Source organism: Calidris pugnax, unplaced genomic scaffold (assembly GCF_001431845.1).
Source record: "Calidris pugnax isolate Ruff unplaced genomic scaffold, ASM143184v1 scaffold44, whole genome shotgun sequence".
NCBI lineage: Eukaryota > Metazoa > Chordata > Aves > Charadriiformes > Scolopacidae > Calidris > Calidris pugnax.
In genome coordinates, this window is record NW_015094506.1 from 46,724,067 (window position 1) to 46,748,598 (window position 24,532).

Genomic DNA, 24,532 nt, shown 5'->3' on the forward strand with positions numbered 1-24,532 from the left:
CCTGCCAGCCCCTCCTTGTTGGTGAGAACAAGGTCCAGCATTGTACCTCTCCTTATTAGCTCCTCTGTCACATGGAGAAGGAAGCTGCATTCCAGGAACCTCCTGGATTGCTTGTGCTGTTGTCCTGATTGCTATGCTGTTGCAGCTGATTGCTGCTGTGCTGTCCGTCCAACAACAGCAGAGTGGTTGAAGACCCCCATGAGGACCAGGGTTTGTGAACATGAGGCTGCTTCTATCTGTCTATACAGGGCCTCATCTGGTCGTTCTTCCTGGTAGGGTGGCCTGCAGGAGACCCCCACTGTAAAGTCACCTGTCCCTGTCCCCCCTTTAATCCCGACTCAAAAACTCTCGGTCAGCTCCTCCAGGCAGAGGAGCCATGCACTCCAGCCATTGACATAGAGGGCAACACCCCCTTCTTGTCTCCCTGGCCTGTCATTCCAGAAGAGCCTGTATCCTTCCATTCCAACACTCCAGTCATAGGAGCCATCCCACCACATCTCCATGATACCAATGCAATCATAGCCCTGCAGGCATGAGCACATCTTTAACTCCTCCTATTTATTCCCCATGCTACATGTGTTTGCATAGAGGCATTTAAGTTGGGCCCCCGATGAAGCTGATTTACTGGCTGGAGTGGTGCTGCACTCCAGGTGCTCTCCTGTTGACCTGCAACCCCTCTCCAGGATCTGGGCATCTATTACTGTCATTGACATCATACTGGTAGGAGTGGCATGGATTGAGGTTCCCCTCCCCTGGAAACTCTAGTTTGAAGCCCTCTTCATGAGCTTGGCAAGCCTCTGACTGAAGATGCTCTTACCCTTATCTGAAAAATGGATCTCATTAGCTCCCAGTAGACCAGGTTTCTCAAAGCGAGTCCCATGGTCTAAGCAGCCAAACCCCTCGCTGTGGCACCAGTCCTATACATATTTTTTGATTTGCCAGATTTGACTGGCCCTATCAACTCCCTTCCCTTTGACCGGGAGGACTGGTGAAAAAACTATTTGCACCCAGGTATCCCTTACCGCTCCTCCCAGGGCTTTATAAACCTTCTTGATATTCCTCAGGCTACTCATGGTGGTATCACTGGTGACCACGTGAAACAACAGCAGCAGATAGTAGTCAGAGGACTGTATGAGGCTTGGTAGTATCTCGGTGACATCCCTGATATGAGTCCCTGGTAATCAGCACAGCTCCCTAGAGGGTGCATCAGGTCCACAACTGGATGCCCCTGTACCTCTCAAAAGAGCGTCACCTCCTAATAGCACCTGTTGCCTTTTCTTACTTGTGCTGGTTGTTATATGGAGCGTTGTACAACTGCTTTCATTTTACATGAATGCACCAGCCATCTCCCAGTGCAGCCCTGAGCCTGACCCAGCTGGGAACCAGACATCCCCACACGTCCGTTTCAGTGCATAAGCTCTACAGGGTCCTGCTCTGATGCTGCACCTACTCACTGGGGGTATCGCTGCACGGAAATCACCTAACTCATCATCACGACAAAGTGATGCAGATGCGCTGGGAGGACCTACCTAGTTATCAGCCCAGTTTTAACCAGCACTGTTCCAGCACTGGACTGGCCTTGGAAAGAGGTTTGCTGGATTCATGCTGCACTGTAGCTAAGCTCAATCTTGCCAGGCATGATTTGGCTCTATAAAGAACTACTTCAGTGTAGTTGCTGTTGCACAGTTAATCCACAGGGCAGATAATTCAGCCCTGCCTGAAATTCGACCATAAGAACAAATTAAAAAAACTGGCAGGAAGTGTCATTGCCCAACTATTTTAGCACACAACATGTAATTGGTCTTCGCTGAAATTTTTCAACAGATACCATTATCATTACAATGTCCCTCCAGTTGGTAAATATACAGTCCAGTTAAATGTCCAGCTGGGTCACAGACATACCTCCACTTACCATCCTAAAAACCTGTGCTTTATTGCTGTTTGGAAAAAACTAAATTACATTTTAGGGGAAAATAAAATGGTTACATTTCCCCCAATTTTCTCTGTAACTATCTCTCATTGTATTATTGCCTCTTTTTACAACCTATTCATGTCAGCTTGCACAGCATGAAGAAAGCAAATGAGTACTGCCAATAAAATACTCCAGCTTATCTGTTGTAGTCTTAAATCTTCCTCAGCTTTGAGAGCAGTTCATCTTCCAGCTCATGAGGAAAAGGAAAAATAACTCTTTTCTCATTTGAGAGGCCCAAAGTATGTCCTTCCCTTAAAGTGAAAAATTGCAAACTCATCATCATCTTACTGGCTTCTTACAGTTGGTGTCTGTGCTCTTAGGCCACTGAAACATAAAATGATACCTTTGCCCTTAAAAAGGTGCAGCTACATTAATAACATCCCAATAATCACAGAGAAAACAGAGCATTCATTTGCAACATAAAAGTTACATTAAGTTAGAGATCTTGGGTTTAAAGAGATTGGAAGGTTAGTAAGAGTAGTACTTCACATTTCTATCTATTTACGCTTATAGATATGCATTTTTGAAAAAAAAACAACCCTAAATGAGCATTACTATCTACAATATTACTGATATATAGACAATACATATAAATATATATAAATATATATATGCTCAATGACTTTCCCCAAGGTCACAAAACAAGTTAATTGGAGTAAAGGAAAAAGTGCTAGAGGATTCTGATCCACTAATCCAGCACATGGCTTGAACTTTCTAGACAGTCTGAAAAGCAATCAGTACATTTGAGATACTGAATTTGGTTATTTTGATTTAAATTTTTGAGGGCAATATCTTGAAAGAAGAAAGATGCTGCAAGGAAATTAACACCTTGGTACAATGCTTTACAAACATATGTTAGGTAATTCCTCTCTTTGAATGTGAATTCAGATACATCAATTAGATTTAAGTTCTCTTCTGGGTATTTTCAACACATTGAGTTTAGGCATAATTGGATTTTTACCCCTGAAACACTTAATCAAGGCTAAATCAAAGAAAAAAATCCCTTTCAGAAAAATCCTGTAAAATACAAAGAGAATACTTCTCTGTTTGAAAAAGATCTGCCAGCTTTATTAAGTTTCCTTCATTTAGAGACTTGTTTTTTCTTTTATCCAATTAATGCATTAAATCACTTTGATGTGAATGTAAATACACGGTATCTGCAGTTATATAAAGCACTAGACACATCAGCACCATTCATTTTCCCAAACTGAGATAACACTGTGCTCATCTCAACAAGAGAGATGATTTTAAGGTGAGTTGATTATTCTCCCAGTGTTTAAACAAACCTTCTATCAGTTTGAGAATTACACTGCCGAAGTTTTTCCTTCGCTATAGAGCAATGATTTCTGTCATCAAGTTACCACGAGCCAAAGAGACCCTGAGTAAAAATGAATGAAGAACAAGTCTTGTAAGATGAGCATATTTGAGAAGTGTAATCCTTTTCTTCCATCTTACACGTCTTTTCTAATAATGCAGAACAAGTTAACATAAGTGAAATCTGAGTGCAATCTTGTTAAAAGTAAGCGCTCTTTTGCCTACCCTTGCACACCCAAAAGTGAATATTTATGGCACTTGCTATGCACCTGATAGAAGTGGCAGCATTCTCATGAAAACTGTAGACAAAAATAAGATGTGACTAGAATATTCAGCAACAAGCCCTTAAAAATAAAATAACCAGTATTTCTGTAAGATAGCCAACAAATCTTATCTATGAGAAGCCAAAATTCTTACTATTGCTAATAAAAATCAGGTCACTTTGGAAGAATTCACATTCATGTATTTCACCCTTAATTTTTAGCACGTTGCATAGAATGACTGGCATCATTACCAATGTATGTATTTCATGGGCAAAAGATCAAAGGCATTAGAGACTTTGGTAGGATTACAGACTAGAGCACTATCAAAAAGAAACCCAGAGAAACCCAGAATTTGTCTTAATCCCAGCCCAATCTCCAGTACTGTCTTTGCCCCTAAAGAGCCAAGTCACAGTTTGCTCAGCCCAACAGAGCGCAGCCAGGGCACGTCTCTGAGGGAAACAATACGAAGGACTTCTCTCAAACTAATCCACCTTTGCCACAAACATTAATCTCTCTGCCTGTATTGGTATATTTGGGATAAGTATAATTCCGATTTAGGTGGATGCGCTAAGCATCGTGTAACTTATTTGTATGGAAAGCTGGTGAGTTTTACTGCTATACAGCATTTGCGTAAATCCATGCTAACTCAGATTTTCACTGATATAAGTACACAGGGGACACACACACAGGCTCCCTGACCCACCTCTAGCAAACGGGGTTATGAAAACTCAAAAATTGGCCGCGCTGCTCAACCTGTGCGTGTCACCTATTGGGAGCTGCTCTTCCATCGAGGTGGCTCAGCTCGGAGAAACTGTTGTGTGTCATTGCCATGGCAACGTGGGATGCGGCTTCCAGGCGTGACGCAATCTGATAGCCCCACTGCTCCCTCCACTCCTGTTCTGCCTGGAACTAAAAGCCATGCTGAGAAGGATTAGTACTTTCATTTCTTCAACCGCATGGCTGAAGAAATGAAATGGGAAAAGCTGGGACAGCCTTAATACTTCATGAGAGGCTTTAGCCTTAAGTAAAACCTCTGGCTAAGGTTATATGAAAGGTTCGAGCAGGAATATTGGACGTTTCCCAATGAATCTGAAAAAGATGTATCTCTAGAGTTATACCATTTCTGTCACATGCTATGGGTAAGTCTTTAAGGAAAAAAAAGAAAAAAACTTATACGAAAACCAGCATCTTTTTTAGGACAATAAAATGTGTTTTGAAATCTTTTTCTGTCTGTCTAAGATATGCTTCCTTCTTTTGTAAGCTCTTTTGTGCATTCTGTACTTGATGTATTTGAAAAATAAACTTGCTTTATGAGTGGCTCAGCTTGTGTCAGCACTTTCACAGTGTAAACACAGAAAGCTTTACATTAATGCAGATTACAGTTAAAATAAAAGTGTCAAACTCCCAAGTATGCCTTTTTTCATTAACTATATGAATCTTAATGAGAGCAGAATCACTATGTAAAAAACAGTAAGAATGAGCTGAGCCATCCCAGTAACTCCCGTTTCTTCCCACCCTCTTTTTTGGTTCGAGCCTTGTTTCAGCTGACATGGTTTTAGAGTTGAGCAACCCAAATATACTGCCCCATTAGGGACTTGGCGACTACCCAAAGTTTGCATAGTGTAAAGCACGAGCCACTGTATTCCCCCCCTTGTAATTTCTAAATTACTGAGTTAATCTTTAGGGATTTTTGTGATTTCAGCTTGTTTAGAAATGCCTGTCAACAGCAGGAGCAGTTTTTACTTGTTCCTCCAGTTGCTTATTGACCTTTACAGATTTTGTTTTTACAATAACATTTTCTTTTCAGATTTGGTTTCTGTACTAACACCATCATCAGGTTAATGGGAAAAATAATAATATCCTTCCTTTAGCAATTACACAGCTTCCTACTATGTCAATCCCTTTGTTATTTTCTAAACAAATGCGCAACATTTTTCTTCATTATTTCTCCATTTACCACAAGCTGTGGCACAGGTCCTAACACTTTGCTTGGAGTGATTTGCTACCTCTCTCATATTTGTTAATTTTGAATCAGCACTCAGAAATGTGGGTGTACAATACTTGAATGCTTATCTTTTGGTTTCTTGTCATTTCATCACATTTCTTTACTATGACTTGCTCTGAACCAAAATTAATAACTAATTTATTCCTGGGAGGTCAATGTTGTGAACATCAACACCCACAGAGCCCCCTTAACACCACCAGTATAAGATAGTTCAGCTGAACTCGGGGGAAGGGGGGTGTAATGGGCTACTGGGAGAACAACTGTGCAGGGCTGGGCACAAGTTGTTTTACACAATCAGGGCAGAGGTGTAAGTCTCTCTGAGGTGTCAAAACGTGGGTCTGCTGGACAGTAAGCTACATGGGATGAAAAGCATGGTACATACTCCTCCTACACCATGTTACATGCGTGAAGAGTATTTAAACTTTTTTAATTTACATCTCTAAGGCCAATTATAAAAATCTCCCAGGAATTTCTTCTGGGTGTTTATCAAAATGGCAGTTTTTGCAGAGCATATCCAGATACACTCCATTTTGAAATTCTTATGTGAAAACATATTTCTCATCAAGAACTCTCTGGTCTCTGTGGTACTTCTTATATCCCTCAGTCATCTCATCATAGGTCATGCAACATTTCTCGCAGGAGAAAAAAAAAAAAAGAGTGTTTCAGGAAGCTAAATATATTCTCCAACCAAATTTGGAATAAATGGATTTTTACTTTGTTTGTCTTCAGTGCTGTGGCCATAAAAGCTTGGCAGTAGCACTAGCTTTTATGTATACATCCTATATCACTCACATCTTTCATCAAAGGCTAGAGCACCCAGTCATCCATATGTGGCCATTTCTTGCTTCTCTTGTACCTGATTTTAGCCCACTCTCCCTTCTGTCACTCTCCCCGTGTCACTTCAAAAGCAGCATCTCAGAGCATTTGGGAATATGGCTTTTTCTCAAGTGGCATCTCAGAATGGAGAGACACTTGTGAATATAGCTAAAAGTTACCACTTCACTACTGAGTTCAGCCTCTAATTTCTCTGCAGGCAATGCTGGCTGTAAAGTGACAAGTGGTTTGAATTCTCCTTGACGGAAGGGTCTAGAGATGTAACAGCCACAGTGACACCAGCTTTCAATGGCCAAAGTAACACTATTTTAAAGAACGTAATAAAACAAATATTGAAACAAAAGCTACCTCACCTACATGGCATAGGGGTTTTTTATGTTATACAATTTATGACACAAACTGCAATTTTAAGAACAGGAAATACTATTTTTTTTTGCCATGGGTTTGTGTTCACACAGTACCTAAACTGCTGTTAGAAATCCAGCTTTTGTTTTCTGCCTGTCTGAATCTTTAAGTCCCACATTGATGTAAAACATGCTTTCGCAATTAATCTCTCTACCCATTTTTTAAAAAAAAAAAAAACCTGAAAATTACCAATTTGCTTCCTATCTTGTCAGCTCCAGGAGAAGATCAAAGGAAGATTGTTTATACGAAGAGTTGGGTGCTCTTTAAACAAAAATGACTTCTTCATTGCTGTTTTCCAACACTCAAGAGACTATTCTAATAGTCTCATGAAACATTCATTTTAGTTGTTGACTATGGACTTTTTGAGAACCCTAAAACAAAATGGTGTAGAAGGAATGGCCTGTCTTAATTCGATAAGAAAATCCTTTAATCAAAGTCTCAATCAACCAAAGTCACAGAAAGAGTATTTTAAGATAATGTTGAAATGTGGAAACATAGAAAAGAAAAAATGTAATATGATGAAAGGGTTGTGACATAACTCCTTTTAAGTTAAACTCATGTGAGCCTTAATGAAGAACACAGCAAACATCACAGTTAAAGGTGCTAAACCTAAAGAAATGTCATATCCAGCAATGAGAGCGCAGTAAATACAGCTTGTTTATACATGAGGGTTGTTTTACTGATCCATCAGCACCACAGATACAACCAAGAGTTCAGAAGAATAGCTGGCATAATGGAAGTCTCTCACCATCAAGCGTTTTTAGCAGCTTAATGATCTGCTCTCTTCTGCGGTACATGCCTTAATTCAGGAGCCAAGGACGCTGTTTGTTTGCATTACCAAAGTAGATTTGTTTGATACAAACTGGGTGTGTACTTGGGCAATCAAATAAACACCTCTTGAGAAGATTATTCCTAAATTAAACTTACTTTTTAAATATAAATTAGAAATTATTCTTCCTTTTATTGACTGACCCATCTAAAAGTTACCCGTTTGTTAATATATTATGACTATGACTTTAAAACAACAAATAAAAAGGAAAATAATTCAGCAAAGAAAAAATGTGATCACGATGCAGCTAGACAGGTGGAAGAGTATAAAGCAGCAAATCTGGCTGCTGGATGAGAGATTATTCTGCAAAGTGTTCGTATCCAGGTCAGTGAAGGTGATATGCCAGTTAATTGGTGAATAGAGCACAGCACTGATGAATCAATTAAAAACATTGATAACAGATGAGAATGTAGCTGGTGCTTCAAACATTTAGCATAGCAAAATTGTTGTGCTTATGCAAGAGATTCTATGATATAGCTGCCTGTGATTGTAGGGGGACTGAATTCAATGGCCCAGGGATCTCTTCCAGTTCTACATTCCTGAGAAATGGTACAGGTATTTTAATTAACAAGAAGAGATGTAATCTGTGATACAGTGTTAGGACTCTGGTCATTTCAATGGGTGGTCACTATTTTGCTTCTCATTAACAGGAAATTGTCAAATAATTTCAATTTTTGTCCCTGGTATGCAGCAAGTCTTCAGGTTTGGCCTGCATTATGCATAAATAAGCAGAAAATTATAATTTTGTATATGAACATCTTAGAGTCTCTCTTTCCACTAGGGATGGATATGTTCTTTTAAATGCTTTAATACTGCATGGTTTACACTTCTTAAAAAATAACCCTTGAACAACCTGCTTTTATGTTAAGAATCCTGAATACCTGGAACAGTAAAAAGCATTTGTACAGCTACAGAATTTGTCAAATGCTGAACTGCATATTCACAACCCTTTTAAGGTAGCCAATGAATTTCTTTTTATAAATGTGTACAAACAATATTAATCAAGATCTGTTGGACCTACTAATTATAGATAATAAATAATAAGTTAATGGTTATCTTAATGAGGGGAAAAAGGAATTATCTGGGAAGGACTTGCAAAGAGGTAGCAACTTTCATTCTAAGTAGTGCATGATATTACTATAAAAAAAAAAAAGGATGACGGAAGGATTAGGACTAATGGTCCTAGAAGTGAACTCTTGTGATTATTTCTTGGAATATCCTCTCAGTTTGACACCACCACCTGGGATGCAGAAGGATAGTGTCTAAGCAAATAAAATTATTCACCTCTCTCATGTGTATTGACTATTAGTCTCATGCGAGGCTGCCTGCATCAGCGAGACGTGGTCAGGTCAGCCCCTCTGCACGGTGCTGGCTGAAAGGGTTTGTGAGAGCTGCACTATCAGCCTTCTGACACACAGGCTCCTGCTCACCCTTCTTGCCCCAAAGTCTTACCTCTTGCTGTCCTAAACATTCACTTTAATGTACACTCTGACACTAATTCTTAATTAACCACCATCTACACCTCTCCTCTGAAAACCCCAGAAATTTAGTCATTATTCTGAACTGACAAAAAACCTTTCACCACCCTTATAGTTATTGCATCTCTAACTGTGAAAATTGAGAAAAATCGGTAGCACCGTTACAGAGACAACTAGCTCTGAGTGGTTTTAATATGCATTTTCATGTTTGGGGAGCCATTCCTGAGCGCATAATTTTAAAGTAAAATAAAAGGGTGAGTTTTATCTAAAGTAAGTTTTCCACAGTGTAACAGAAGGTTGAAAACATAATGATTTAACTTAATCTAGTATAATTGCAAAAGGAAGGCGATGCTTAATTCTAATCATCCGGATGCAAGCAAGTGCCAGCACTATGTCAGGAGAAGTTTACAGTGCCAACAATGTGGAACGAATTCATCCCTCTGCTGGGGAGGAAGGGGTGAACCTGCTCTCTTCCACCACTAGGATAATACCACTGAGTCTGAGTGAGTAATAGCAGATTTACACCATTGTGCCTGAGATCAGAGTCTGGCTCGTAATAAAGCTTCAATGTGTTTCAAGAGTGAAGACACTCCTTCTTCAGGGACTTTAAGATAAAGCACATGTTTTAGAGCTTTATTCAGGCAGGTTTCGTTGAGGCTGTTTCAAAGAACCTGAATGACAAAGTGCTAGAAGGTGACTTTCAATCAAAGAGCACGCTGTTATCTCCTACTCTCACATAATAATATGCCAGGAAGCAGCAGGGATTATGAACCTTTTCTCTCACCGTTTCCTCCCTGCCTTTTCTCACGAGTAGGGATGCCAGGTGGAGTCCACAAAGATAGGGCCTTCCCATCTTCATCCGCCCACACTTTCCCCCCTTGACCGCCCATGGTTCACCCGGATGCTGAAAACCTGAAGATGACCTTTTGGTACAGCAAGTGCCCTAGCGTCAACCCCTCCCAAAATAGCCCTGATAGAGAGGAACCCGGTACAATAAGCCAGTCCCCGGGTCTCTTCTGGAGAAGGAAAGTGACTGATGTGGGACATAGATGTTTGAGCATGAGAGGGGAATGGCATAAGCACCATGAGCAAGGAGCAGTTCCTGGGGGAGAAGAGAAGGGTCCGGCTGCCCTGGGAAGGAAACTTTAACACTGATTTAACTCTCCATGTGCAGACCAAAGGGACACAATCCAGCACACAATTCTTTTTCTTCTCCTTTTGCAAATATTTTTCTCCCTACCCCTCAGCTCCCATAAGGCAAAACTATCCATTTCTGCTCAGGTAGCATGGTGGCATCTGGGTGTCAGCTTTCTGGCATTTGAGTTAAACAGTAACCATAAAGAAGAGCTTGTGAGAGACACTAACTGTTCTTGATGTCAAGTCTTCCCACAATAGGGAACTGCTTTTAAATCATTCATCTGAAGAATAAAATAGAATAGTTTCATGATAATTGTTTTATTTCCATGGAGAAGTGCAGGAAAAGCTGTAGGGCTTATATTCTTTACCATGACAGCTTGAGGATGCACATGAGGATTCCAGTTTCTGCTTTCACTCATTTTAATTTTTCTTTCTCAATTCCCTTAATTTTGTTTTTTGTTGACCTCTCTGCTTCTCTATAAATTCTTCAATTTCTTTTCCTTCTTGGAGCTTTACTCTCAGCTCCTCTCCGTGTTCCTTCCTCCTCCCTGCCGCTCACTCACAGCTTGTTACACGCGCTCTCTCCCATTGACCTCTCTGGCGCAGCGACAGCTGGTCACAACCCTTTGTAGACAACGGCCAATTCTCTCTTTCAGTGTGAAAGGTTCAAGCCAAGACTCAAGGATAGCCATTTTCAGAGAGGGTCAGCAATTCTAAGGAAAAACAGAAGTTGTCTCTAAAGAGACAACTGCGTTGCACCCAAAGACAAGAAAGCATTTGTTCATCAGCTTCTATCTATTTTGATCCAATCTCCCCTCACACCTTTGGGAAGGGTCCTAATGATGAGCAAATAGGCAAACCAAAACCACATGCACACTGCTAAGATGAACTGGTATTTGAAAGGCGTGCCTGCAAAAATGAGGGAAAAATGTTCTCATAACAGAAGAGGTGATTGGTAGAAGCACTACTATGATCGCAGAAGAAGAGGTACATTCTATGCCAAACACTTTAATAGATTTTTTTGATAATAACTTCTCAAAAAAGGGTTTCTTCTGAATCTTTTTTTTTCCTTTTTTTTTTTTTTTTTTTGATTGCAGTACTTTGCTTTTGCTGGGCATGACTCATATGCATAAAAATGTGCTTATCACAAATGAAACACATTTTCAGATTTATATGGTAAGGTAGCCAAAACATAAAGCTTTTGACTTTTAAAGTTTTAAAGTATTTCTAATGGTGACAGAAAGTCTGATGTGCTTGAAGATATGAGGCTCATCACCAAGGCAGCAGTAAGCTCAGGTGAAAGCAGAACAAACTGGTTTTCCTCCATGACTGAGTTATCCTGTACTGAGGTGCTGAGGTCTGGTTACATACACACCAGTGAGCATGTATTCATAGCAACAGTGCTGGAAAGGACATTTCTTCTGCATTGTGTGGCCACATAAACACCAATTCATACTTTAAAAGAAGAATGCCATATCACTTGGAAAACATCATAGTTTCTTGGCAACTTATACTGGAAACTGGAAGGTATAAAAGGAATTTTTTACCCTGTGCTGCTCTGATGTATCTACTTTTCCCAGAGTATCCACTACTGGCCAGCGCAAAAGGAGGTTTTTGGGCCAAATACCCTGCTGTTACTCCAGCTGGGGAAGCAAATTTCATCTGAAGCATTTAAGGTATTTTGACAATAATTCTTGTATTTCCTGTTCAGGTGTAGTCTGGGCTGTCTGATCATGTATTCTTATCACAGCGGACAATTCAAATATATTAAGCTTTGTACACAGAAGTGATTATAAAACACACAGTACAATGAAAAATAATGTCTGGTAGGAGAGTAAGAAGTGTCTTCCACCTTCATGAGCTTCCACTCCCGAGCTGGTGTGTTTGGCGTACCAGCATTTCTAGCAATAATCATTCACAGCCTCTCTCACTTGATGTGAGCAGAGACAAACTGAGAACCTCGGTGCTCAAGAGCCATGGTCAGCCCCATGAGAGAACGTGGGGGCACATGGACTTTCATATTTAAATGAAAATGGACAGAAGAAATGAACACGAGAAGAAAATGTTCAAGTGTACATCACTCTGCAGTGTGCCCCTGCCAAGGACATTCTGCACATTATCTCCTGGAGGTACATAGCAACAAAAACTTTCTCTTTGCTTTTAGGGCAGCTTGAGGCAACACAGCAGCTTACTCCGTGGTCTGCTGTGGCTATCGCCAAGAGTCTTGGCAAAGGAAGCATGTTAGTATCAACTACTGCAATGCTGAACTAGCAGATTACACCAAAGCAGCTAAATTTTCTTGTGCTGTCTCTCTTTTTATTTATTTCTTTCCTGCTTGTTATCGCAACTATGCCATAGAGAGTTTTCTTTGGAACATTCTTCTCAATACAATAAGACAGCATACATTCTTTATCCTAGCGGAATAGTGCATGAGGTACCCACCATATCTCACTTCCTCTGAATAACTTCAGGAGAGAACAGTGAGATAAAACCAGGCTGCATTTTTCTAGGGAGAAAGTGGTGAAACCTCACTGAAGACGATGTGGATGAGGCCACAAAAGTAGGAGCTGCAGGAGCTAGAAAACCCAACTTTTGTTTCCTCATGTGCTACTCAGTCATTATGGGAACTGGGTCCAGCTACTTAAAGATCAAACCACATATAAATTCAAGAGCAACATGCAATGAAAGCAACTTTTTAGGAAGGGCTGTGACTTAATGTTACCTTTGTATAAAAATGGTCACGTACTTTCTCTGTCTCATCCTCCCCGTTTATTCTCACGCTTATGAATGAATGTAAACCCCTATGACTTTTTAGTAAAAGGAGCTACACAAATGTAAAATATTATTATACACAGTTATTATATACCATTCTATGATTATTTGTGGAAGTGAACTGTCAGCACTTAGAATCTGAGTTCTTTACATATCAGCAACAAGGTATTCTTATACAGGTTCCACCATATAAAGGGAAGAGAGCATTCGCTACTGGAAATTAACACTACTTAATTATTTTGCTGGTATGAAAGCAGCAGCAAACGTACTTCTTCAGTTTAGTTTTGAATCCCGAGCAGAGCGCATATTTCAAACTGTAATAGGCAGTAACTTCCACAGACAGGGAACATAATTACAATGTCCTAGCTCCCAATGGCTGAAGGTTGTAAAGCATAATATATAGCACCTGCTGAATCTGCAGAAGAAAAAAAAACACAATAAAGAGCTCCCTGTCAGCACACTCCTGCTTTTTCAGAAGGACTTTCCAATAGGCGTACAGCAGGTGTTTTAGGATGGTTTTGTCAGTGCAGCTGGTTTGATGCTGGCATTTGATGGCTGCAATGTCAGAATTGGAGGTGACGGGAACAGACTATCCCCTCAATTATTCCAGGTTTCAAAATGCAGCAATGCAAAAGCTATGAAAATTTTGAGTTACCCCTTCCTGCTGTGCAGCACAGTCCTCTTACTGTTGTCTAAGGGATAGATAGCACCCATCCCATAAAGATTTCTGGATTCCTGCGGTGCAGGAATATAAAAGTAAATGATGCAAATACACCCTCGCTTCCACAAACTCCTCACTTCTTTTTCCCAGAACCTCTTCCTATTGCGTCTTCTGAACAAGAAACACCAAGACAAGAGTGTCATCTTCTGTCATTCAGGAGCTGCAGAGCTCTGAAGACAGAGGTCCACACACTTCCAGTTGCTCTAGTCACAGACAGTGAACAATGATGAACGGACCAAGTTCTTTTGTTCAGCCTTCTGCGAATCTCCTCAGATATTCTAGATTTGCAGAGTACACTAGAAAGCTGGTGGCATATTTAAGCTTTGATTTATGATGCCAGCCACGTGATGGCGAACCTTAATTAGCAAGAAAGGCACTGTTCTCACTCCTCTTTAGGTTACGTGCTAGATTATATCTGGCTCTGAAGGTGAAAAGCCCTTGGATGACAGGGAACTCTGCCCTGAAGGTCCTGTCCCTGCAGAGGGTCTGCTCACCAACTTTTCACTACGATCACTGCCACCTTCTGGACTCACCATGGCTTCTACCATCATGGTTCACAGAGATGAGTACAATCACTCCAACAATTTTGGCCAACCTCATGAACGTTCCTGAAGATTTAAGCCAGGACCTGGGGAGCAGAGTCAGAGAGGACAGGAGTGCCACGTCTCCATGCTCCTGTTGGCACAGGTTTCACAGCAGACAACCAAGTTGGGAGTGAAGCAATCCATATCCAATTAGTATGCTTGAATCAGACCCCAAGAGTTCCTAAATCTTTACTAACTTCCAGCAATCTTTACTTTCTATTATCTAGGACAGGCTTTTATAACTTATGTCATCTCTGTCATCAAAAAGCACTCTAGCTGCAATAATTTTTCACACTGTACATCACTGCAATTTATTTATTTGACTGGAAAGGAAAGGATAACTGAGAAAGAGAGCTTTTATTGTGATGTGCTCTCCATTGCAATGCTTCCCACATCCATGCCCATTTGTATTCCATCACCTCTGGGTTATGAGCATTTCTGTCAATGGGGATTGTCATGGCTCTAAAGACTTACCTCCTAATACCTTCAGATTAAAGAATTTTTCCCAGGCACTTTTTTTTTTTTTCATGTTTTTATAAGGCATAACAGTTGGGGGGTTTAGAGGTTCAGTGATCACCCACTGTCAATCCTATTTGCTTGTTTTCTTTGCCAGGAAGGCACTAAAATGTATTTAACCTGAGCCCATCTGCAAGATCAGCTTTCTTTTCTCTACTAAATGTTCTCTTGTCTCTACACCGATTTCAGAGGCAATGCTAAGCTCAAAACCCTAACGATCACACTCTCCTTTAGGACTGTTCATATGCTGATATAGGTATTCAAGATACAGATTCAGATGATCAAAGTGTCGTGAGAAAGATGCCAGCTGTAACTGCTTCCTTGGGCACTGAGGGAATATTGCTTAAATTCTTTACGGCAGATTTGACTAATGTTGGAATAAAAAATAATTTCCTTTTTGTACTAGGCAGACTGATGAGATTGAGAGTATCTCATTCTGTGGGTACCTGGATACGCACTTCTGTACAACATCCTTCCCCAGCATCAAATTCTGATTTCCCTTGGACCAAAGAAAGGCCAGGAGGCAGAAAGGGCATCTCACTGTCCCAGACAAAGGATCTGGGGCAGGAGGGGAAAGTCATAGATGGTTGGCAAGGTCAAATCAAAGAAGGTGCACATAAATAAAGTAGTTTCTGAAAGGTCAGGCAAAAAGTATGAGAGGAGAAAAACAAAGAAATTAGAAGCCTAACAGGGAAAAGATGGTAAGGTCAGGTTAGAAAAATCTTGCATCTCTTCAGATGAGAGTGATTTTCTCTCTTCGGGTAATAAAGTCAACCTAACCTTCCACACCCAGAGAAAGAGCAAACCCAGCCAGTACCGTTTTCAGCTAAACCTACTGTTGATGTTTCATTTTCTACAAAATAATGGACAGTCACTAACACTGAGGTATGCCCTGTGTATAAATACCAAAGACCCCTGCAAGAATCAGCTTCCTCTATATCCTACAGTGTTGTACAGCCAGGAGAAGACTGTTGCAACAGTGACAAGAGATAGATCTGTCTCTGAAATTTTTATCTGGTGCTAGCAATGAAGACACGTGGATCTGGAATGTGCTATATAAATGTGAAAGCAATGAGAGAGGAACAGCTGGGATGTTCTTATTTAGAAAAAAATAAAAAGCAAAGAAAAGAAAACGTAAATTCTGCTGACCATACTCTTTTCATGACTCTGTGGGCTACAATCAGCTCTGTCATAGTGATATCATTTACAACAAACTTGATTTAACCTGGTTGCGTTAGGGCTACTGGGAATACTGTATGGCCTTTAATGTTCTTAAGCTTATTTTGCAGTGAGAGCATGATGCTTTCTACACAGGCATTTGCTGCTGAAATGGGAAATAGGTGGGCTGTTTGCTGAGTCTGTCAGCTGGAACACTGACAATTGCTACTTGGACTGCTTCAATGTAAATATAATTTCCTCAGACTTCAATACTCTGGGTCTGATTCTTCTTTAATGTCAGTACACATTAATCTACCTCATTCTTCTTATATTTTATTTATATCACGAGAAAACAATCCTGTCCTTTATGTTTAACCATAGGATGGATTTATGCAGCTTGTAGAAAGCGATGGTGAGAAATTTTCAAAGTGCCACCATTTTATTTCTATCTTTCTTTACCCCTCCCCCTTTCAGAGGTCCAATGTGTCAGTGCTGCACCCTGGGAAAATGTATTTGCAGGCAAAGTCCCTGGGCAGTTTGCATTTCGTATTGAGAATAAATGTCAAAAGTCTGGCTTCATTTTTTAATTCAGGTTCTCACTGTTAAAGCCCACTTTAAACAATGTTGTATACTTAATAATCACATAATCGATAGGCAATGCTATTAGTTGAGTGTGTGTGTTTCATTTGGGTTAAGTTTGCTCATTTGATTTCTTCTTGAAACTTTTCTGCCTGTGAACCTTCAATACAGTTTCTCTAAATGCGCCCGGTTGAGTTCTGAAATCTAATTTGTTCCTGTTCAGTATTAGACTCCTATGCTTTCGATTATGTACATACACATCTGGAAATCAGCCCGATTTGGTTCAGTTTCTAAAACTGCAGCTGCATTCCCTTGTTTTGTAACTACGGTCAATGTGAATTAGGCATCTGGAATCTTTCTGTCGTTCAAACCCTTTTAACTCTATTTATTTCGAATATTTCTCGTTGACATTTCTGCTTGTCTGATGGTTTGCAAGATGTTTGTTTTCTTTTTCACATTCCCACAGTGCAATTGTGTCACTTTCCATGAAGCAAACTGTTTACTACTGTCAAATTATCTACCTGTACAAAAGCAGTAATGGGATCTGCATGTGGTGTTAAAGTTCCATTTTCACTCCTCTCCAGCAGTAGTGGGATCCAGCAGTAGTGGGATTTTATACCGTAACTCCAAGCATTTAGATCTATGAAAATTAATCTAAAAAGACTGTAACAAGTCTGGCAAATAACATTTGGGGTTTTTATAAGTACTCCACACAACATGCTTTCTAAGCACTGACTAAAATGTAATGCTTCTTGCAATGGGCAAGTGGAATAATATTTATACCATTTACTTTCTATGAGGGAAGCTTTTAAGGTATTCTTTTCTTGCTGAAAATCATATTTGTAATAACAGATAAACTATTACCTTAAATTGGAGAGGAAGTACAGGAGGTCAGTAAATACAGTGATTTTTTTAATCCACACACATTTTTAAGCAGCCACAAAAATAACACCGGTCACAGTTTTTGGAGAGGATCCATACTATTCACAACTTCTCCCAGCCATCCTTCTACCTCCTAACTGCCCTACTTTCGAGCTATGGAGCCACCTTATCTCAGGGAACATTTAAAGAAGCAATTTCCACCGGAGTGAACTTTCCTGCCGCCCCACGAGTCCCCTGGCAGAGGTCACTCTGGAGAACCACGGGTCCCTTCCTCGCTCCCCCACGCTCACCCCACACACGCACCGATGGAGGCTTCTCCCAGCCCTGAGCTGCCAGTTCTGCTGAGGAAGGCTGAAGCAGAGCCGCGGTGTCAGACTGAATGGCCAGTCCATACCAGGCTCCTTCCAATAAGCACATTTGTAGTACAATTAAAGGAGTGCCTTCCTCCCTCCTCCTCCCCCCGCTTCCCAACCTTGTAGTATCTGAACGTGAACTTCTCCCTTGGATAAGCAAACAATCACACTGATAGGTATATTTCTGGCCTTTTAGGAATTTATTCTCGTGCTTTTTTTTCAGGATTTTCAGTTTTACCTGTCAGTTGCACTCACTACTGGTTGGCATTTCTTTTTCACCTGTATCGTGGGTGGAACATTATCTAAGACACATGTTTTTCAACCCACTTACCTAATTCCAGCAGTACAGGCAGAAGCTGCTTTATTAGCAATATTTATACAATTCACTTGCCACAAACATTTTGTGGGGTTTTTTTTTGTTTGTTTGTTTGTTGGGTTTTTTTTTGGTTGTTTGTTTGTTTGTTGGGTTTTTTTTTGGTTGTTTGTTTGTTTGTTGGGTTTTTTTTTGGTTGTTTGTTTGTTTGTTGGGTTTTTTTTTGGTTGTTTGTTTGTTTGTTGGGTTTTTTTTTGGTTGTTTGTTTGTTTGTTGGGTTTTTTTTGGTGAGCAGTAGTATTGCCATGAGGTTCTGATTTCAGGTAAAGCAATCACTGCCCACTACAGCCCCTCAGCTACCCAGACAGTCAAAGGAAGCAAAGCAAAACAAGCCAGTCAGACATTATCAGAGAGAACGGTGATTAGAACAAACAACAATACAGGGGGAAAATGCATGGCTATTCAGAAACCGTCTTTTGGGGACTGAAGAAGAGATATGGAGCCATTTTTCACTAGGTTCACGAGAAAATGTCAGCACACAGATGCTACTGTACTGTCAGATTGCATCTTAATTTGGCCAAAGGGGACCCAGGCAGTCACCCCTTACAGACAAATTTTAAAGGCCCATTACAAATCTGATTTATTGGTTGCTAAGAATCTCCCTGCTAGGGTCTGCAGATTTTGCATGACATGGAGCTGAAATCCAGCTACAGATAAGTGTGTGCTTCTCTAAATGATTTAAATCCATCTGATTTCAATGTCTCTTGGACATCGGTCAAGCCCCCCCCTCCCCGTTTGCCCACCCCCTTTCCTACTAATACCTTAAGGCAGTTTACTTCAGAATGAAGCAGAGCATTAACCTGTACAAAATTGCTAATTTGTATATAACTCTCCTGCTGCCATTAAAAAAAAAAGAAAAAAAGCAAATGCCTTTTGTTCTAAAAAGGCAGGGAAAATTTTTCAGGAACAAAAGAAATGCATCTGCCCAGCAAGAGAAATGAGAAATTGCTGGGGTTTGTTTTAGATGTTTAGGCATGCTGGTGTTAACAGCCACCATTCAAATAAAAATGTTAATTTGCTTCTGTCTTTCACCTTTTCAAAAATTCTGTTGTTTTTGTCTCAAAACCCCCTCCCCAAAAATCACATTCCTTGCCATCAGTGAAAAGCCAAAGATTATAAGAGTGAAATGCATTTGGAATTGCTGAAGAAACACCATTCAAACTTGCTCTACTTGAACTGCCCATTGTTACGATTCAGACAATGTACAACAACAATCACAGCTCAACTTCTTACCCATCACAAGAAATTCAAAGTCAACAGCCCTTTTTGTTTCCATAAACATCATAATCAAAGCCTTCATTTGCAGTTTCCCTGGCAAAATCCTAACGGCACCAGAACAGTCATCTGACAATTCCTGAAAGAAGCATGCAGTTTGTCTTAAAGCATGGGGTTTCACACAGGAACTAGTCTAAACAAAGACAACACCAAAAGCAACACAAGAATCGCGCAAAGCAAGTCCGACTCAGCCCAAGTTTGGATTCAACATCTGGCTGAGCACGGTAGTGCCTCTAATTTTGATTTTCTTTTGTGGGATTAAAACCCATCTAATCTCTTTAACTGACCCCATCTCAGGTCCCAGCTTTACAAATCAAGAGAGAGAGAGAAAGGGAAAAAAAAACCAAAAAGGCAAGAAAGAGAGGCAGAGTCTTATCCCACCTTTCCATGGCTCTCAGCCCGTCTGTCTTCGCATGATCTGCAAACCACCTGTACCGATCCAGCCCATTCTGGGGGCAGAAAATACCTTCCCGGTAGCTGTAGCCTCGGCCGTGCTTTGATTTTTTCGGCACGAATGTCTAGAATCTTCTGCTTAAACCAGACACAGCGAGACAAAAACTGCAGCCGAGCTCTTTTGTTTTCCCTCCTCTCCGGGGCTGGAGCGGCGGCACTCCCGGCGCTCCCCTCCCACCCCCGGCGGCCGCGGGAGCGCAGGGCTGCGCTGGGCTCCGCCACCCCCCCCCAGCCCCCGGCAGCCACCACCTTCCCCAGCCCCGGCCAGCGCCTTCCCGGCTTTCTCAGGAAAAGGGGCAGCTTTAGGTGGCGGTCAGGTGATCTTCCTGTTAAAAACAGAAAGGATGCTCGGGGATGGAGCGCCTGAAGCCGTGCTGGTTCTCAAACTAGCCATTTACATCACAAAGCAGGGCGAAAAATATAGCTCTGAGGAGATCATTAGGCATTCTTCAGCTTTCCAGTGCTCCTCTAGCAAGCCATAAAAGCAGGCACAGTGGAAGGAGATGTAATTAAACTTTTCAGTGGTAATAATCACACATAGCTCGTATACCATGACACTCCTAAATATTTAAAAGTAGGGGCTTATTCCTAAATAAACGCAATTATTATTATATTTTCCTAGAGTCTATGCTGATTCTATAAGTCCCTTTACTGCTTCTTCCTAATTGTACTTTTTTTTTACAATACAATCTTTAAATATTTATGGTGAAGCCATATTTAATATCTCAACAGCAAATGGACCAGGCACAACTGAAAACAATTATTAGTTCTTTATTCACATTATTACATTGTAATTCAAATTATCTTTGACATAAGAGCCATTACGTGTAAACCTGACTTTCTGAATTGTATCTTATCCAATGGCCCCATTCCCTGGGATTACCCTGATTAAAGCTACCATACTGTGCAGGGCTTTGGAGCTTAGACTCTAAAAGGCCAAAAGAATGAAGCTGTAGCCCCAGATTCTATGAGAGTCCTAGTTATTGCCAAGTTTTCAGAAATACCCAAATATTTTTGCAAAAGTTAGATTTGCTTGCAACATACTGTTTTTATAAGAAACAAAGGCATTAAATCTTAATAAAATACTGCTTTTTTAACACCAGTCTTCACTAAAACATTTCTATCAGGTTTAACGTGACCAGAATTTCACCCAACATACATCCTTTGCATTCATTATAAAATGTTAGCAAAGAAGAACCATTTCCAAAACAGGACACAAAGAGTAAAATACATATTCATATTTAATCAGACTCTCGGAGAAACTTTAAATGTCTAGCTGTGATATATCACCTATTCCAGAAAAAATCTAAGCCCACCCTCCTATGACCATATTCTTAAAGACTCAAGTTAAAGCCAGAAACCCTACTCATCCATCCATCATCCAGCACAGGCACTTCTAATGCCTCCCAATGCTTCCAACAATATCATAAATAACCAGTTACCCATCACGTATTAACTGCAGATCTGTCCACAGAACACACTTCAGCCCCTCAGAACACAAATTTCCACTTCTTGCTTTCCATGCTACCACTTTTACAACGTAAGGTAGTTCTTCTGATAAGCACATGAAGGAGCAACCAAGGAAGAAGAGCTACACAAGATATCATGGATTATCTGCACCATATTACTAGACAATCATGTATGAGATCCATACTCCAACTCTCTTTATCCTTCTCCTTCAGAGACTTAAAGGTTTTAACTCTGACACATCCTTGGTAGTGACGCTGCAGTAGGCGTGCTTAACATCATTCCTATTATAGCCAAAGTTTCTGCCATAGTCCATAAACTTTTGGCAGAAGCCAATACTGACTCCAAGGGGCTGGCGAAATTGTCATGTCTATAAAATATGAAGTACTTTCAAACCAGTCTCCTGAGGGAAAAGAAAAAAAAAAAGAAAAAAAAAATCACTGGCATTTTGCTTGTGCTAGATTTCAGTTAATTAATTATATGTTGAAAAAATTTCAGAAGTGGGACTCTTATCATGCCAAGGTAACCATATCCTTTTAGAAACATATTTATATGCCTTGTACACTTAACACGTGAACACCTTTATGATGATCCCAACAATGAAGGCCACAGTAGCCAACAGAAGCCAGAAGAACTAGACAGTTCTACCTTGATCATCTAAGTTTTTGGATGTAAGTGGAATTCTTCATTTTGGGGACTCTGTATTACATGTAGTTACTCTATTAGTAGTTTTTTGCCTTCATCCTCCTGAAGCAATAATAGTGAAAGAAGGGTAATGACATATATTGCCTAGAATGGGTCAAATAGAAGAGAATCAGCCATAAAAATCATCTGAAGAGGCTAGCAGGGACAGCCAGACCATTTTTCTTACTCTAATTACTTCAAAGCTCATAACACAGAATTGCATACATATTGGTGTTTTCTAGCTTGGATATCAGCAACAGCCTTTTATTGCTATAAAGTCAACATAAAACTTGTTTTTAGTAAAGAAATCACCACTGCTGAAAAGGCAAATAGACACCATTATCCTTCCAGTCACTTCTGGTAGTTATGATACTGTGTAAATCATGGGGCTGCTTGACAAAATTTCCAGCCTAAAGTCAACTACTGGCACGCAGTCGTGTCGCTCTGTGCACAGGACTCCCATTGAATGTGATGAGTTTCTTGATGAGCAAGAAGATCACATCTTATACATACTTGTTACCGCCACCAAAAATGGTCAGTTTAGCAAACCAGAGTACACTACAAATTTTCAACAATAAAATGCTGTGGTCACCCATCTAGTGCTAAGTATGGTTTATGACTCTCAAAAGACAGTCATTTAATTTCTAAGAAATAAAGCAATGATTTTAGACTTCCCATAAAGTCTCTTAAAATGCCTGGGCTGCCACACAAATTGACAGGAACAAGAGATTCTCAATTTATGTGTTGATGCAGTAATAAGCACAGGCCTAATCCACTGGAAGAAACTGGACGACTATCTTCTATCTAAAGGATATATGTATACCTATACATAGATATATATACACAGAAATGTGTACATAATTAACCCAAACCATATAACAAATATGGATCAAAACCTATCTCAACCACGCAGATAAAAATTATGTTTTGGAAATTGTGTGCAGTAATTCTTATAAAAATCTGCTCAAACTGATACTTTACTCAAGAATCATAGAATCATAGAATGGTTTGGGTTGGAAGGGACCTCAAAGATCATCCAGTTCCAACCCCTATGCCATGGGCAGGGACACCTCCCACTAGAGCAGGTTGCTCAAAGCCCCATCCAGCCTGGCCTTGAACACTTCCAGGGATGGGGCATCCACAACTTCTCTGGGCAACCTGTTCCAGTGTCTCACCACCCTCATAGTAAAAAATTTCTTCCTGAGATCTAATCTGAATCTTTTTTCTTCCAATTTAAAACCGTTTCCCCTTGTCCTATCATTACCCTTCCTGGCAAAGAGTCCCTCCCCAGCTCTTCTATAGGCAGAAATAAATACATTATTTCTTATTCATTAAGTTTATCACCTATAATCCTTTGAGAGGAATTTGAAAGTTTCCTGGCAGGATCACTATTTTGAAATTATACTCTTTTAAAAATCAGAGCTTTAAATTGAACAACAACACATACATAATCAAATTATTGAGGCATGACAAAAATAAATTAATGGTCTACTTTGGTATAGAAATAGTCTCGATATTTGCAATGTTAATTTTAAAACAGTAAAAACCTGCATACATCAACATTAAGTAACAATAAACACCCCTATTTTATTTGTAATACATAACAGCTTTAAGGCTGGATTTATTCCTAAAAGAAGCCATAGAACTAGGTTGCACTTTTTTTTTTTACAATTCATTTATATGCAAGTCAAAAAAGGTATGTGCTTAAAAATGAAAATATGTCCAATCAATAGGAAAAAGGATATGTAATGTATTTATGATTTTTTTTTTAATTTACGTGGCAAACAGGCATGAATGCTTTCTTTTTCCATTACTCTGTAGATGTAGAATTTGAAAGTATGTGTTTCAAACGTAATGCTAAAGGAGATAAAACAATATTAACTTCAGATCCTTTACATCAATATGATCGATGAGTGAAAATACCTGAGTGCATACAAGGTACACACGTAACTTATACAATGGAGAAAACCACTACAAAATTAGCACTGGCAGTATTTTTAGTATCCTTTAATCTTCAGAAATACTGTAAGTTATAATCACTAAGGTTAACAATTTTGGCTGGATTTGGTTTCAGTTTTGGATGTACCTACAGTCCTTTGTGCTCCCAGGAGAAAGATTGCCAGCAGGAAAGAAGTAAGGCTGAGGTTGAGATGTGGTCCTATTCCAGTGACATTATAAATAAGCCGTTTGACATGTGTGGGCTATGACCCGTGCTAGAGATAGCATTTGATGGAGACCTCTTTGTGGAATGAATTAGTCATTATCTTTGACTATAAAATAGACATAAAGAACTGAGAGATCATGAGCAAGGTTAATACAAATAATCCTTTGGAGCTCCTGGAATTTTCTTGTCAAATTATGGGAAGCCACAGGAAGAGATTATGGAAACTTTGCCTTCTTCAAAAGACAAATGAAAGATAAAACTAGAAGAAACAAAATTCCTTTGAGAGTAAGGAGGAAATTCACCATCTAGTCTGC

At 40.0% G+C, this 24,532-nt stretch overlaps 1 protein-coding gene across 11 annotated transcripts in view; it reads right to left on the minus strand.

Moving 5' to 3' along the window:
* MAGI2 (membrane associated guanylate kinase, WW and PDZ domain containing 2) overlaps positions 1–24,532 on the minus strand; it is a 756,695-nt gene that overhangs the window by 388,927 nt on the left and 343,236 nt on the right. The window contains exon 1 of one of the 11 annotated variants that reach the window (XM_014963761.1): positions 19,832–20,060. The exons of the other annotated variants lie outside the window; for them this stretch is intronic. The gene's annotated coding sequence lies outside the window, so the exon portion shown is untranslated. Of the gene's footprint in view, positions 1–19,831; positions 20,061–24,532 lie in introns of those variants that run through there. 11 annotated transcript variants of the gene reach the window in all.